Raw genomic sequence first — 18,402 nt, forward strand, 5'->3', positions numbered from 1 at the left:
TGGGAGGAGAGCATGCATGTGTTTCACCTGAAGTTCAATCAGGGACTGCAACATGTCCATTTGCTCCCTGAACAGCGCTATTATCTGATCCTGCCCATTTCCTATCATGACTATCCATCCGCAATTTATCATTGATAACCTCTCTCCATGCTCTTTGCTTGCAATCCGAAACACCAGAGGATTGTAGCACCTCCTGGAACATGCCTTCCTTTCTTCTCTTGTTTCATCTGCTTATCAGATGGAGCTGCTCAGCCGGTGTGCAGGAGGAGATCTTCCAAGGCACATCTGTAGATGCTAAAGAAAAAATAGACAGAGGCCCTATTGTGATATCTCATCAAATAGTGATCTCATCATATTATTTTGAGAACGACAGTTATCTACTGGATTGCACCACATCAGGTTTTACTGACAAAGTTTTGGGATGACCAGATTACTGAGGATTGGTGATCCTTGAGTGAGTTATGCAGATTTTCTATAAAACTGGTAACACACACACACAAATTTGCAATTGAGAAAATATTATCATAGCTGTAGCCTACTGCATTCACATACAATAGTTTCTGGTAAATGAGAGGTTGGATAACTGGGATCAGTAAAGGCACTTCAGAAATCACCTGGGTACAGAAACCTTTTGGAGAATAGAAAGCTCAAAAGCATATTGTGTCATAAAAGTTTTATTAAAGATGCATTTGAAATACTATAAGGGCCATTGGTAACTCTAGGGAAGCACCTTTAAAAGAAAGTGGAAAGCATTGATCTATTTCTCTTTATTTCAGATACAAAACAAACCGCAAACAATTCATAACTGCAGCTATTCCACATGGAGTATAGTGCAATAGCTCTAATGGAAAAGTTAGACTAAGGTTGTATAATCCAAATCAAGAGTACATGCCACCTTTTCAATTTTTCTTACTTCTCTGTAGCAGTAGAAAGAGCATGGGAAAAAAATCGAATGACTTTTAAATATGTAGATTTTACTGATAACATTCACCACAGCGCTCATTCAAACCTCGCTTAAAATCTAGATTAAATGGAAAATCCTGTCTCATTGAAATTCAGTGTGAAGTTGTCTGGAGCTCCATATTCTAGACTGACTCTACAGCCACAGGTGCACCTTATCTTGGGACTTTTGTTTTAGGGCCTGTTGGGTAGTGGTTCCAAGGCAGCCGGGTCCCCACTCCTTGCTCAGGGGGCAGAGTCTGTGAATCCTTTTCTTCCCACATCCTCAAGTTTTTGTTGATAATGATGAGATGCTCTACACATACAGAGAGCCTGCCTGATTCTTCTGAGAGGTAGATAGGGTGTGTGTCAGGGGGAGGGGGAAAGGAATAGTCTTTACAGCTGAGTGTCCTTAAAGGTGCTGCACAACAATATCTTTAGGGTTATCTCCCTTACAAAGAAACACTTTGCTCCCCTCCCCATTCTTTCCTTTCTTCTATGCAGGGGAGCTGCAGGGATGCATTTTTAGAATACTTGTCAGGGACAGAATTGGAAGAGAAATGTTACTCCTGAGGGAATTCTGTTCCAAAAAATTAAAAAATCTACACACAATATTGCAAAATTCTGCATATTTTATTTGTGAAAATAACACAATATTACCACATCTGTAATAGGAAGAGAGCCTGAGATATAAGCCCTTGTATCAGAGGCCTGAGCTAAAGTAGTGGGCAAGCTTTGCTGATATAAAGCAAAGTTAGCAAATGTCATGGTGTGTCTACACAGCAAAGAAAAAACTGCAGCTAGCCCATGCCAGCTGACTTGGGGTCAGGCTGCAGGGCTGTTTCATTGCTGTGAAGACTTCTGGGCTTGGACTAGAGCTGGAGATCTGGGACCCTCCCACCCTGCAGGGTTCTAGAGCTCAGGCTCCAGCAATAAAACAGGAAGACCCCGGGACCCTGTCCCTCTGCACCGGGAGTACCACAATATTGAGCGAGGGGGACAGAATCTCTCACACACATGTAGCTCTGCCCAGGTGTGGGGCAAGCATGCTCAGCACAGCAGGATCCAAGTATGGAGGGTATTAGTGGGGGGAGGGGGATCCAGGTGAGGGTGGCTCACTGGGAGGTCTGGGTGTGGTGGGGACCTGGTTGCACAGGGGCTAGTTTTGAGGATTCTGGATGCATGGAGCATGGGACTCTGCAGGGGGGGTCCAGGTGAAGGTGGTTGTGGCTCAGCATGGGGGGTCTGCTTGTGGAGGAGATGGTCCTTGGCAGGAGGGGTCTGAGTGCATGAGTCTCAGTGGAGGGGTCTGGGTACTGGGGGAGTGGGGCTTGGTGGTGTGGGCATTTGGGTGCAGCTGGTTGGGGCTCAGTGGGGTGGGAGTTCAAGTGTGGGGAGGCCTCAGAAGGGGTAGTCTAGGTGCACAGGGTCCAGATGTGGTGGTGGGGGGATTCGGAGGGGGGGCATCTGGGCATGTGTATGGGGGTCCAGATGCACAGGGACTGGATGGATGGGGGAGGCTGCTCCCCATACAGTGACCCCTCCTCCCATGGCTGGGTAATGATGGGGGTGTGGACCTTCCTGCAGCTGGGAGTGGTTCTGATCCAGTCCCAAGAACAGCCCATGAAGGGGAAGAGGAAGTCCCTCCCCCTCCCCAGCCTAGGTAAGATTAGCAGATGAACCAGACGAGACTACCCCTCCTCAGGTCCACACACACTGTAATAGTGAGCAAGTGGGACAACGTCTCTCCCTTGCTCTCAACCATGCTTACATCCAGTGCCCACCCCCCGAATTCGCCCAGGAGTAAAATGTGGAGGCCTGATCATCAGGCAGGTAGAAAATTCACATGAGCGCCGTACCCCTTTAGTGACTCTGAAGGATCCAACTACTGAGATGCTGTGGAGTCAGGCTGGTACCAAAGCAGCGCGGGCTGAGGGATTTGCTGGCCGTGGCTTCCCGCCGCCCCCATTGGCCTAGAGCGGTGAATCGCAGCCAGTGGGAGCTGTGATCGGCTGAACCTGTGGATGCGGCAGGTAAACAAACTGGCCCGGCCCGCCAGGTGCTTACCCTGGTGAGCCGCGTGCCAGAGGTTGCCAACCCCTGAACTACAGGATAGCCACAGTCATGTTAAGATTTTTTTTTCTGCAGATAGACAAAGAAAAATATTTTTTTGCTGATCTGTACATGCTTGATTGTTTTATTTTTCAGAGTACTTAAGTTCAATATGTAGCAAAAAGAATCAGAAATTCACCGGGTGCTCTTGACAACATTTCCTCTCAAAATAAATACTACTTTTCAGAACTTCAGGTTGCATATGAGCAATTGCTGAGCAGATATTGCCTGCAGTATCTCTCCACTACTAGTATTTAAGTCATTACTTTTTAAAATGCTTCTAGTCCCTTGAGTATGAAAAACGTTACTGCTCATACATGAAATGTTATTATATTTGTTTCTTCTGAATGGAATCCTGCATGAGTAACATTGTTCCTATTTATTTTTCAGATGTTGCCATTTTTTTCAATCACAAAGGTGCCAATCTCAGCACAGCAGCATATCCTACTGTAGTTCCTACTCTGTAAGAAATCATAGAAATGTAGGGCTAAAAAGGTTATCTATTCCAGCCCCCTGTGAAGAGGCAGAACTAATATACCCAGACAATTCCTGACAGGTGTTTGTCTAACCTGTTCTTTAAAACCACCAATGATAGGGATTTCACAACCTCTCCTGGAAACCTATTCTAGTACTTAACTGTCCTTGTAGTTAGAAATTCCCCACCCCTAATATCTAACCTGTATCTACCTTGCTGCAGATTAAGCTCATTATATCTTGTCCTAACTTCAGTGGAATAAAAATGCCCAGGTTTTTTTTTTAATGTTTCGTCATAGGTCAGGTTTTCTAAGCCTTTTATCATTTGTGTTGCTCTCCTCTGAACTTTCTGCAGTTTGTTCATATCTTTATTAAAATGTGGCACCCAGAACTGAACCCAGTACCTCACCAGTGCCCAGTAGAATGGAACAACTTCCACCTGTGTCTTATATATAATAGTTCTGTTGATAAACTTCAGATTGATATTAGACTTTTTTTTGCAACCCCACCACACTGTTGACTCATATTCAATTTGTGAGCCACTTTAACCCCAAATCCTCTTCAGCAATACTACTGCCTAGTGTGTTATTCTCCATTTTGTAGTTGTGCATTTGATTTTCTCCCAAGAGCAGTACTTTGCATTTATCTTTATTGAATTTTCTCTTGTTCATTTCAGACCAATTCTCCATTTTATCAAGGCCATTTTGAATTCTAATCATGTTCTCCAAAGTGCTAACAACTCCTCCCAGCTCAATGTCATTCACAAATTTTATAAGCATACTCTACACTCCTTTATCCAAATAATTAATGAAAATATTGAATAGTACTGGACCCACACCAGACCCCTGTGGTGCCCCACTAGATATGCCCTCTCAGTTTGATAGTGAACTATTGATAACCACTCTTTGAGTATGGTCCTTCAATCAGTTTTGCATCTACTTTAGAGTAATTTCATCTAGACCATATTTCCCTTGTTTGCTTATGAAAATGTTATGTGGAGACTATGTTAAAAAACGTACTAAAGTCAGTATGTATCATGTCCACAGCATCCCCTTTATCCATTAGGCCAGTAATCCTGTCAAGGAAGGAAATTAGGTTGGTTTGGTATAAATTGTCCTTGACAAATCCATGAGGCTATTGCTTTATATAAGACTATTATCCTCAAGATGCTTACAAATTGATTAATAATTTGTTCCAGTCTCTTTTCAGATATTAAAGTTAGCTGATTGGTCTGTAATTCCCTGGGTCCTCTTTTCCCCCCTTTTTAAAAAAAAAGAGGTATTATGATTTTTCCGACTTCAGGGACCTCACCCATCCTTCGTGAGTTCTGAAAGATAATTGCTCTGAGATTGCTTCAGCTAGTCCATTAAGTATCCTAAGGTGAACTTATGAGGCCCCTATGACCTGAATACATCTAATTTTTCTAAATATTCTTTAATCTATTATTTCCTTATTTCAGCTTGTGTTTCTTTCCCCTGGTTGTTAATATTAATTTAATTATGTACCTGTTCACATTTTTTTTAGAGAGAAGACTGAAGCAAAATAGGCATTAAACACTTCAATCTTCTTGATATTCTCCATGATTAGTTCTCCTTCCCTGCCAAGTACGGGATCTACACATCTTTCTTGCTCCTAATGTTTTTTATAGAATCTCTTCTTATTGTCTTGTATGTCCCATGCTAGGTGTAACTCATTTTCTGCCTTACTCTTTCTGATTTTGTATTCATCCTTAGAAATTTGTCCATGTTTCCACTTTTTGTAGAACTTGTTTTTGGACTTTCAGGTCATTTAAGAACTTCTGCCTGATGGAGTCATGTTGGCCTCTTACTATTCTTTATTCATATATATATGGACAGTTTGCTATTGTGCCTTTAATATTATCTCTTTTAGGAAGCTCTCCTGATCTCCTTTTCTTTAGATTTTCCTCTAATGAATCCTTAACTATCAGTTCTCTGAATTTGTTAAAATCTGCCTTTTTTTTTTTTAAGACCATTTTTCTTATTCGGCTTCTCTCACTCCTTTCTTTTCTTGGAATCATGAAATCTATAATTCCCTGATGAATTTCACCAAAATTGACTTCCACCTTCCGATTTTCAACCAATTCCCCTGTTAGTCAGTATCAAGTCTAAAATGTCTGTCCTCTGGTTACGTGCTCCACCTTTTGAAACAAAAAGTTGTCACCAATACATTCCAAAAATTATTGGATACTTTATGTTTTGCTGTATTACTTTTCCAGCATATGTCTGGGTAGTTATTTCCAGGTCTTGTATTTTGGTTATGTCTGTTATTTGTTCTAGAAATGCCTCATCCACCTCCTCCTTCTGATTTGGTGGTCTATAGTAGACCTCCCTACCATGACATTGCCCTTTTTTCCCCCCTTTTTATCATCACCTATAGACTTTCTACTGGTCTGCTTCTTGTTTCCTTCTGGACTGAATATATGTCTGATGTGTAATGCAACACCTCTGCCCTTTGCTTCCTGCCTGTTTAACCTCTATGTCATTATTTCAGCCATTAAATTTGTCCCATTAAGTCTCTGTATTACCAATTAAGTCATAATGTTGCTTATGTACTAATATTTTCAGTTCTTCCTGTTTATTTCCCATACTCCTGGCATTTGTATGTAGACAGCTAAGCTGTTGAGCAAATTCCCCCATTGTTATCCCTCTGGTTGCTTCTATGACCCTATTGTAATTTTCCATTCCCCCCACCCCCAACATCTAGCCCTCTGTTAAGATTACCTTTTTTATACCTACCTATGAACTTTTTTCACCTGCCCCCTTTGAATCTAGTTCAAAGATGCCCTTATGCTTCTTGGTCAAGTGAACCCCATCTCTTCCAGCTGTTTTCTTTCCTGTAATAACATCCCATGGTTAAGGTGTGGCAGATGTGTCAACTTCCTGCAATATTTTTGGGAGCTTTTATTGAAATAATTTGAAATAGCTTTGGAGTGCCTTGTATTATAACTTCAAAGTTTATGTATTATTTTGGGATTGTGCATAACTTCTCTAGTGTAGAGACATGGCCAGTGTAAACCCTGGGAAGTATTATGAGTTTAAAAGGACTATTTTTAGCAATGGGGTGTCATGATGCATGCCCACTTCTTCCACAAACACAGACCACATGGAGACCTTCTTTCTTGTAAACAACTCTGTGTAGCTTGTTTATAGTGTTTTAATCACTCCACCAATACATAGCAGTGTCTCCACATCTGTACAGACTACATCTTCTGTACAGACTGCAATTTTCTAACCCCTTCTCCAAAAGAGTCTCTCTACTTAGAGGACCTCTTTTGTCAAGATCTCCTAGCCTTCTGTTTTGTTTTGTTTTGTTTTGTCCCCCTGCCCCCCAAAAAAGACCCCCTCCGTCCTGTACCCTTTTATACAGCTGTTCTGTTAATGGGCTAATTGGCTCATTGACTCAACAGCCCCAAACTGGCCTGGTAATCAGGTACACGTCTCTCCAATTAGGTCTTCTTACTCAGCACTCTATCACAGCCAGTAAAGAAGGAACTTTTGTGACAAACAAAGTTAAGTGGGTTTCCAAAGGAAAGGATAGTGCAAATTCACACCTCTGGACCCAACCTTTTGAAGCTACACCTCTACCCTGATATAATGCTGTCCTTGGGAGCCAAAAAATCGTATTGCCAAAAAATCGCGTTCTATCGAACTTGCTTTGATCCGCCGGAGTCCGCAGCCCTGCCTCACCCCCCCCCCCCCCCCGGAGCACTGCTTTACCGCATTATATCCAAATTCATGTTATATAGGGTTGCGTTATATAGGGGTAGAGGTGTACTTCCCAAGGAGGAAAGCATTGTCTGACTGATTACTTATTCTCAGTTGTTGAAGATCAAAGACCCAGGCTGTATAAAGGAAAGGCTAACCAATGAAGATGTGTTCTGAGTAAAAAGGTGTATGAACTTGTAACCACAGAGGTGGAGGGAGCCTTTGTGGGTTTGAAGGACTGACCACCTACCAGAGCCCTCATTGGAATTCGTGGTGGTCTCTTGTAAGCATATTAGCATGCATGTAGGTTCTTCGAAATAACTTCTCTGTAAGGCTTTCACTTTAAGAACAAATGTGGTTGCTTAGAAAGGGCTATGTGATAATTCATAATTGTGGGCGATTATGGTGTTTACTGCCTCTGGGAGAAAACAAAGTAAAGAAGCTGGCTGTTTAGGCTGACGGGCTTGCTGGGGAACTCACAGTGTAGGCATGGAACTGTGAAGCCTGGAAAAAAAAACCCTGAGGAGGGAGAGAGATGTAGGTCTCTGCCCAAAAGAAGTGACAACTGAGGAGCCGTGAGCCTAGAGTGGATGGCCTTCCTGGACCACGAGTGGGAAATACCAGTGTGGGTGCAGTTGCCCTGAACTGTGACACAATTAGACCAAATTCCTGCTATTGACACCATTTGCACAACTATACATTCACCTCTAGCATGCATGTGTCCCGGCCTGGGCCCTTATCCTCAACTAGGAGGTCTCCTACACTAAAGATTTCTGTGAAAAATATCACAAGCATGAATTTTCATATTCTTCCCCTTCCTTTTTCATAGGGCTGCAATAGAGGAACAGCTCATTAATGAGTGTCAGGACTCTGTAGTCAGATACAGTAAGTGAGAGGTGAAACTAGGGGCAGTGGTGGAGCTCAGACCCCAGTTATAAGTAATTGCTCATTGGTTATAACTCAACCCAGTGATAACTGGTGTCATTCTGGCATCATTAAGGGTCATAGATCTAATAAGTAAGGAGCGCAGGAAATACAGAGAGTCAAATAAACAAGACAATAACAGATTCTATTGTTCTTGTTTGTTGTTTACCTGTGTGCTAAGCAGTACAAATAAAGAAGTAATACTTTGTATGACCCAGTGAGCTTATAATTAGAATCCAGGGCGTCACTGAAATTTTGATTCACTGATGGATCCAAAACACTGGGGGGGGGGAAATCAGGTGTTGAATCCAAAAATGGTAAACAAATAAAATAAAATAAAATAAAATAAAATAAAATAAAAATTGGTCAATCAAAAAATACATTTTGGGTAAAGAACATGTTCCATCACCCAAACTGGATGTTTTCAGGCATTTGTAAAGGGTTAGATTCACAAAGTGGTGATGGTCTGATTATAATTTTTAACCCAGTGGTTAGGTCACTAAGTGAAGATGTAGGAAACCAGGCTTAAATTCCCTTGACTATACCTGATGTGGAGAGGGGATTTGAACTTGGGTCTCCTATCCTACATTAGAGCAGCCTAATTATAGAGCTATAGCGTATTCTGGAGTAGGTTGCTTTTAATCTCTCGTGTTGAAACATATTTTATTAAAACAAAAAAGAACAATCATTGGCACACCTGCCTCCTAGGTGAGTGTCATAACTACCAAGCTTTAGAGTTATTCTCACACTTCTTTTTTTTCTCCAAATATTTTTCATTATGTGCAATGGCAATTCATCATCATTCATAATGAGCCCCTTGCTATGAAAGCATGACCCTTTTTGCCTCTCTCCTGAACAACAGGTCATTCCTCCAAAAGCCCAAGACTTGGTTCCTCCTGTGAGTCTTTTTAAACCCCTGCTTCATCACTTCTGTCCCTTTCTCCTCTTTGGGGATTTTCATCTCTCCATTTCCCCCTACCTACAGAGAATCTGAAGAGACTAAGAACATAAGAATGGCCATACAGGTCAGACCAAAGGTCCATCCAGCCCAGCAGCCTACCTACTGACAGTGGCCAATGACAGGCACCCCAGAGGGAATGAACAGAACAGGTAATAATCAAGTGATCCATCCCCTGTGGCCAACTCCCAGCCCCCAGCAAACAGAGACCAGGTACAATTCATAGTATGGCCTTGCATCCCATCCCATCCCAACTAATAGCTATTGATGGACCCATCTTCCATGAATTTATCTCGTTCTTTTCTGAGCCCTCTTATAGTCTTGACCTTCACAACATTGCCTGTCAAAGAGTTCCACAAACTGACTGTGTATTGTGTGAAGAAATATTTCCTCTTGGTTTTAAACTTGCTGCTTATTATTTTTGTTTGGTGACCTCTAGTTCTTGTGTTATGAGAAGCAGTAAATAACACTTCCTTATTTACTTTCTCTACACCAGTCATGATTTCATAGACCTCTATCATATCCCCACTTAGTCGTCTCTTTTCCAAGCTGAATAGTACCAGTCTTATTAATCTCTCCTCATATGGAAGCTGTTCAATACCTCTAATCATTTTTCTTATTGCCCTTTTCTGAACCTTTTCCAATTCCAATGTACCTTTTTTGAGATGGGGTGACCACATCTGCACACAGTATTCAAATTGTGGGCGTACCATGGAATTATATAGAGACAATATATATTTTCTATCTTATTATCTATCCCTTTCTTAATGATTCCCAACATTCTGTTAGCTTTTTTGACTGCCACAGCACATTGAGTGGAACTTTCCAGAGAGCCACCCACAATGACTCCAAGATCTCTTTCTAGAGTGGAAACAGCTAATTTAGACCCCATTATTTTATATGTATAGTTGGGATTATGTATTCTAATGTACATTACTTTGCACTGATCAACATTGATTTCATCTGCCATTTTGTTGCATAGTCATCTAGTTCTGTGAGATCCCTGTTGTAACTCTCAGTGGTCTGCTTTGACTTAACTATCTTGTTGTTTTTTATCATTTCCAAATTCTGCCATCTCATTGTTTACCCCCTTTTCCATATCATTTGTGGATATGTTGAATAGGACTGGTCCCAGTACAGACACCTGGGGAATACCACTATTTACCTGTCTCTTCTGAAAACTGACCATTTATTCCTACCCTTTGTTTCCTATCTTTTAACCAGTTACTGATCCATGAAAGGATCTTCTTTCTTATCCCATGACAGCTTACTTTTCTTAAGAGCCTTTGGTGAGGGACCTTGTCAAAGGCTTTCTGAAAATCTAAGTACACTCTATCCACTGGATCACCCTTGTCCACATGCTAGTTGACCCCCCTCAAAGAATTCTAGTAGATTGGTGAGGCATAATTTCCCTTTACAAAAGCCATGTTGATTCTTCCCCAAAACATCTAGGTGTCTGAAAATTCTGTTCCTTACTATAATTTCAACCAATTTGCCTGGTACTGAAGTTAGGTTTACTGGCCATAATTGCTGGGATCGTCTCTGGAGCCTTTTTTTAAAAATTGGCATCACATTAGCTATCCTCCAATCATCTGCTACAGAAGCTGATTTAAATGATAGCTTACATACCACAGTTAGTAGTTCTGCTATTTCACATTTGAGTTCCTTCAGAACTCTTGGGCGAATGCCATCTGGTCCTGGTGACTTACAGTAATTCTCCTAATTTTATTTTTCCTTGATGCATCCATCTGAATAGATGTGATCATTAAGATGTAACAATCCACCCATTGTTCCTGCTCTGACCGATACATTACACAGCACCTGCCAATTTATGGCTTACTTGATAAACATTGAGCCATTCCATGATGCAGCAATTTTATAACATCATCCATAAATTACATATAAACAGATTGCCCAGATTGTCACACAAGCTATTCATTTATTCTATACATATATATTTTTTTAAAATAGGGGTTGTTGCTTAACTCCAACATATGTTATATCGAGTGGCACTGTACAGAATTTTAGCTTCACAAAATAGGAATTCCATGGCAAAAATAAAAGTTTCAAAATAATTTATATTAAATTATCTCAAAAATACCAGTGACTTTCCCTCACCCTGGAATTTAATAAATTCACTTACATGATTATTTAAATGTAATTTAGTAGCAAGCACTTGTAAACAATAACACTCAGAGGTGTTTTTGATTAAAAGTTGTAAGGCAAAACCCATGGCATTAATTAGATATTCAATAGTAGAAAAAGGATTTAAAAAAAGCAATGGTTCTTCAAATGAAAGTAAGTAAATTTACAGAAGGTAAAATACATAGTACAGCTGAGGTAGGTGCTTTCTCAACACTCCTTTACTGATAATTCAAAAGAAATAAATCATTAATGGAATAACATGACCCTCCGTCCGAGGTAAAAAATTAGAGGTCAGTGTTCCCCCAATCCTCTTCACTCCTTATTGCATGCTTATGGCTGGAATGACAGCAAAAACAGTATCGTTTTATTGGATGGAAAAGCGGTGGGGACATGAGCACACACTGGAGGATTTGCAATCAATGTATGCTGCACAGTACCTCAATTTACAGTAATATGGAAGGGGTTTCTGGAAGGGAGAGGACACTGGCTCTGAGATAATGCAAACCACCTGCAAATACTCTCCTCCCCTTCTTTAATGTCGGGCACAGCAACTTCAGTCTATGAGCTGCAGTGGAGTCACAAAATGGCTGTGCTAGTGCACCATGGCCTACTAGAGAGGATTCTGTCCCCCACAATGCATGCAGAAAACCCTTGTATGGAGTTATTTGCCCTTTGTGGGAAGGAATATATTGCACTTAATACTGTAAGAGACCTTAGTGACCCTGAATTGGGAAGATATTTTTCAAAAGTGATTGACTCTGAAGCCCAAATTTTCAAACATGTGCATGTAAAAAGCATAACTTAGGCAGAGCTGAATGTGTGCACTCTATTGCGGGTCTCTATGCATGCTTCAGGGACATTTTGCACTTAAGGTGGGCATGAGTAAAAATGTGCATGAAGTTTTGCTTCCACTCATTTGAATATTTTGGCCTGAAAGTAATACCTAGTGGCATTTTTGCTATCTTACCAAAGCAAATAAGAAAACTGGCAGCTAGAACTTTAGGAGTTGTTCAAGTGGTGGCAGTTATAAAGGACATATTAGAACGAATTCGTATGTATTATTTAATTATTTTCTTAGTAGAAAAGTCACTTACTATTAGACCAAAAATTTTAAAGTATCAGAATCTAGAAATACTATCCTGTGCACGTTAAACAAATAACAGCATTGAGCATTGCTAATTCCTCTTCCAAAATCCTGGAGACCAAATCTTCAGCTGATGTAAATAAGCATAATTTCATTGAACTTCATGGGGATGTAGCATTTTACACCAGCTGAGGATCTGGTTCCAGATCTGGACATCACCAAACTTTTGGAAAACTGGACCCTGAATTGAACCAACCTGAAATATGAGAAAGATTAGATTCAGCTGCAAATACAAAGCTTGGACGTTAACCCTAATTTTAAAAGTATAGCCTAATTTAAGTGTATCATAGTGTGGTTATATAGGCTGCAAGATAGCTTTCTTTGTTTTTTTCATTCTATAGTCTTGTATCATAGCAAAATTCTATGATAGTACCTGTGTAAACCATATTAGAACGAATTCGTATGTATTATTTAATTATTTTCTTAGTAGAAAAGTCACTTACTATTAGACCAAAAATTTTAAAGTATCAGAATCTAGAAATACTATCCTGTGCACGTTAAACAAATAACAGCATTGAGCATTGCTAATTAATATCATGTATCCTGTCCCTAGCACTTCATTCATCATGAGTACATTCTGGGGGCGGGTGGGGAGAACTCAGTCAAGACATCTCTTAATTTACTTGTTTTCTACTGCTGCTGCAGTTGCTCTTGCCCTGCTTCTCCAGTTTGGCTCCACTCCTGGGTTTTCAATATCCAAGCTTACTTACTCTGTGCCAGTGGTACTAAATAACATTTATTAACATGTCAGTACAAGGACTGAGATTGACTTAGGCTAACAGAAGCTGATAAATGACACATCCAACTATGCAGAAACTGTTGGCAGAAATATTGTCAGATGCTGACTGCATGTGTATTCGCTCTGCATGCTGCACTGGCTCTGGCCAGATAGCCTGTACATCAGGCTCCAATCAAACTGCAATAAGACCACAGAACTTGATTTAATAGAGAAAGCACCCGATCACATTTATCGTTGATGAAGCACGGTCCTAGCTCTCCAGATCAATGTCTACAGGAGGGATCGGCAACCTTTGGCATGCGGCCCATCAGGGAAATCTGCTGGTGGGCTGGGACAGTTTGTTTACCTTCAGCGTCCGCAGGTTCGGCCAATTGCAGCTCCCACTGGCCGTGGTTCACCGTTCCAGGCCAATGGGGGCTGCGGGAAGCGGTGCGGGCCGAGGGATGTGCTGGTCGCTGCTTGCCGCAGCTCCCATTGGCCGGGAACGGTGAACCGCGGCCAGTGGGAGTTGTGATGGGTGGATGCTGCAGGTAAACAAACTGTCCCGGCCCGCCAGCAGATTTCCCTGATGGGCTGCATGTCAAAGGTTGCCGATCCCTGGTCTACAGTTACACTAGCACATGTATATGCCTGTGAAAATGGACTCAGCTCAGTGAATGGTCAAACATTCCATTACCCACCGCCCCCCAGCTGGCCAAAGATACTCCCTCTGAGGCTACTTTTTATACCCTGATACGAATAATTTACATATAGCTCCTCCGACGTGGCGAGTTACCACCCTTTACCTTGTACATGTTGGTTCGATCAAAACATCTCTATCCATCATGTGGTCATATGACCTTATCTTTAAGAGGGGGTCAGTGTGTCCTTGTATGATCTTTGGGGAATGTGTTCGTACCATACTTGGTACCACCCTTCTGGAATGTGCTTGCATTAGTGTCCCGGAATTAGCTCTTCTTAGGAATATGTGTGTTTTTGTAATACCAGCCCTGTTCTTGCCAGGTTCTCAGAGCCTGCACGCAGGCAGATCCTGACATCTGCTCACAGCCTGACTTTTGGTAAATTTGCTATATGTCAGAAAGGCTTCACCATTACTTTAGTTCAGGTCTCAGGCCTCTGATACGAGGCCTAATGGTTCAGGCTCTCTTTCTACTACAAGAGCAGCAAAGAGTCCTGTGCCACTTTATAGACTAACAGACGTATAGGAGCATGAGCTTTCGTGGGTGAATACCCACTTCTTCGGATGCATGTAGTGGAAATTTCCAGAGGCAGGTATAAATATGCAAGCAAGAGTGAGTCAGGCTTGAGATAACGAGGTTAATTCAATCAGGGAGGACGAGGCCCTCTTCTAGCAGTTGAGGTGTGAACACCAAGGGAGGAGAAACTGCTTTTGTAGTTGGCGAACCATTCACAGTCTTTGTTTAATACTGAGCTGATGGTGTCAAATTTGCAGATGAACTGAAGCTCAGCAGTTTCTCTTTGAAGTCTGGTCCTGAAGTTTTTTTGCTGCAGGATGGCTACCTTTAAATCTGCTATTGTGTGTCCAGGGAGGTTGAAGTGCTCTCCAACCTGGAGACTCTCATAAATAACCAAACTTCCACACAAACGGACTTCGCTAAAATAAGACAGGAGATCTACATTAGACACTTCACCTCTCTACAAAGGAAAAAGGACTGTAAGCTGTCTAAAATCCTACCTGCCACATGGGGCCACAACAGTGGTACCCCTAACCCACCCAGCAATATCATCAATCTATCCAACTACACACTCAGCCCGGCAGAAGAGTCTGTCCTATCTTGGGGACTCTCTTTCTGCCCTGCCACCCCCACAAACATGATACAGTTCTGCGGCGATCTGGAAGCCTATTTTCGCCGTCTCCAACTCAAAGAATACTTTCAAGATAACACTGAACAGCACACTGATACACAGATACCCTCCCACCAACAGCACAAGAAGAAGAACTCCATATGGACTCCTCCTGAGTGTCGAAATGACAGTCTGGACCTATACATAGAATGTTTCTGCCAACATGCACAGGCAGAAATTGTGGAAAAACAACATCGCTTGCCTCATAACCTAAGTCGTGCAGAACGCAATGCCATCCACAGCCTCAGAAACCACCCTGACATCATCATCAAAGAGGCTGATAAAGGAGGTGCTGTTGTCATCATGAACAGGTCTGACTACCAAAAGGAGGCTGCCAGACAACTCTCCAATACCAAATTCTACAGGCCACTTCCTTCAGATCCTACTGAGGAATACACTAAGAAACTGCACCATCTACTCAGGACACTCCCTACACTAACACAGGAACAAATCAACATACCCTTAGAGCCCCAACCGGGGTTGTTCTATCTACTACCCAAGATCCACAAACCCGGAAATCCTGGATGCCCCATCATCTCGGGCATTGGCACCCTCACCGAAGGACTGTCTGGATATGTGGACTCCCTACTCAGACCCTATGCCACCAGCACTCCCAGCTATCTCCGTGATACCACTGATTTCCTGAGAAAATTACAATGCATTGGTGACCTTCCAGAAAACACCATCCTAGCCACCATGGATGTAGAGGCTCTCTACACAAACATCCCACACACAGATGGAATACAAGCTGTCAGGAACAGTATACCTGATGATGCCACAGCGCAACTGGTTGCTGAGCTCTGTGACTTTATCCTCACACACAACTATTTCAAATTTGATGACAATATATACCTCCAGACCAGTGGCACCGCTATGGGCACCTGCATGGCCCCACAATATGCCAACATTTTTATGGCTGTCCTGGAACAACGCTTCCTCAGCTCTCGTCCACGCATGCCCCTTCTCTACCTACGCTACATTGATGACATCTTCATCATCTGGACCCATGGGAAGGAGACGCTGGAAAATTTTCACCACAATTTCAATAGCTTCCACCCCACCATCAACCTCAGCCTGGACCAATCTACACGGGAGGTCCACTTCCTAGACACCACGGTGCAAATAAGTGACGGTCACGTTAACACCACCCTATACCGAAAACCAACCGACCACTATGCCTACCTTCATGCCTCCAGCTTCCATCCCGGACACACCACACGATCCATTGTCTACAGCCAAGCACTGAGATATAACCGTATCTGCTCCAACCCCTCAGACAGAGACCAACACCTACAAAATCTTCACCAAGCATTCTCAAAACTATGATACCCGCATGAGGAAATAAGGAAATAGATCAACAGAGCCAGACGTGTACCCAGAAGCCTCCTACTGCAAGACAAGCCCAAGAAAGAAACCAATAGAACTCCACTGGCCATCACCTACAGTCCTCAGCTTAAACCTCTCCAACGCATCATCAGTGATCTACATCACTGGACAATGATCCCTCACTTTCACTGGCCTTGGGTGGCAGGCCAGTCCTCGCCCACAGACAACCCGCCAACCTGAAGCATATTCTCACCAGTAACTACACACCGCACCATAGTAACTCTAACTCAGGAACCAATCCATGCAACAAACCTCGATGCCAACTCTGCCCACATATCTACACCAGCGACACCATCACAGGACCTAACCACATCAGCCACACCATCACCGGTTCATTCACCTGCACGTCCACCAATGTAATATATGCCATCATATGCCAGCAATGCCCCTCTGCTATGTACATTGGCCAAACTGGACAGTCCCTACGTAAAAGGATAAATGGACACAAATCAGATATTAGGAATGGCAATATACAAAAACCTGTAGGAGAACACTTCAACCTCCCTGGACACACAATAGCAGATTTAAAGGTAGCCATCCTGCAGCAAAAAAACTTCAGGACCAGACTTCAAAGAGAAACTGCTGCGCTTCAGTTCATCTGCAAATTTGACACCATCAGCTCAGGATTAAACAGAGACTGGGAATGGCTAGCCAACTACAAAAGCAGTTTCTCCTCCCTTGGTGTTCACACCCCAGCTGCTAGAAGAGGGCCTAATCCTCCCTGATTGATCTAACCTCATTATCTCTAGCCTGACTCACTCTTGCTTGCATATTTATACCTGCCTCTGGAAATTTCCACTATATGCATCCGAAGAAGTGGGTATTCATCCACAAAAGCTCATGCTCCTATACGTCTGTTAGTCTATAAAGTGCCACTTTTACAGATCCAGACTAACACGGCTACCCCTTTGATACTTTCTACTACAGTAACTGTATGCTTCTTGGATACATTCTGCTGCTGATTCATTAGAGAATAAGGAATTAAACAACTATGGGTGTGTAAATTTAGAGGGAGAATATTCTTGCTTAAATAGGATAATCTGTCCTTGTCTCTGATACTATAGCTCTAGTATCTAGTAAGATGAAAGCAAGAAGATGATTTGACAAACCCAGTTACTGCCCCCCTAGCTGTCATACAGTATGTGCCAGTTCTACTGTTGCTTTCATGATTGCTATCTAACTGCAGTTCTGCCATTGGCTTGTTGTCCGGCCTCACACAAGTCAGCTAAATGTCTCGTTGCCTCAGTTTCCTCATCTGTATAATGAGGATGACATACGTCACTGAATGTTGTGAAGAGTACTTAATACATGTGGAATTATTTATTGGCAATTATACAGTTCTCATCACAATAGTATGTGAGATCTTTTCAAGAATAAAGGTACAACTTGAAGCTTAAATTATTCTATGCTTGCTAAAAATAACTAGCAACTTCCCAACAGAGCTAATGCACAGGTAGCTGAGGAAGTATAATGCCCTGGTCACCCTGGAAGATCGCTGTGATCAATACAAATTGAAGGTTGCATGCAGTGCAAACTTGGCTCTGTTACATTGTACATTAATCCCTTGAAAAGAGCCTAAAATGAAAATCACCGCAGAAATCCTAGGTATTAGAGTGCTAAATGTATGTACTTTTACCTTTTTAAAATCTGGAAACAGCCTGCTGCAAAGGCATAAGTGTGCATATATTTATTCCTCTTCCAAAATCCTGGAGACCAAATCTTCAGCTGATGTAAATAAGCATAATTTCATTGAACTTCATGGGGATGTAGCATTTTACACCAGCTGAGGATCTGGTTCCAGATCTGGACATCACCAAACTTTTGGAAAACTGGACCCTGAATTGAACCAACCTGAAATATGAGAAAGATTAGATTCAGCTGCAAATACAAAGCTTGGACGTTAACCCTAATTTTAAAAGTATAGCCTAATTTAAGTGTATCATAGTGTGGTTATATAGGTTGCAAGATAGCTTCCTTTGTTTTTTTCATT

The sequence above is a fragment of the Emys orbicularis genome, chromosome 1 (assembly GCF_028017835.1).
Source record: "Emys orbicularis isolate rEmyOrb1 chromosome 1, rEmyOrb1.hap1, whole genome shotgun sequence".
Lineage (NCBI taxonomy): Eukaryota > Metazoa > Chordata > Testudines > Emydidae > Emys > Emys orbicularis.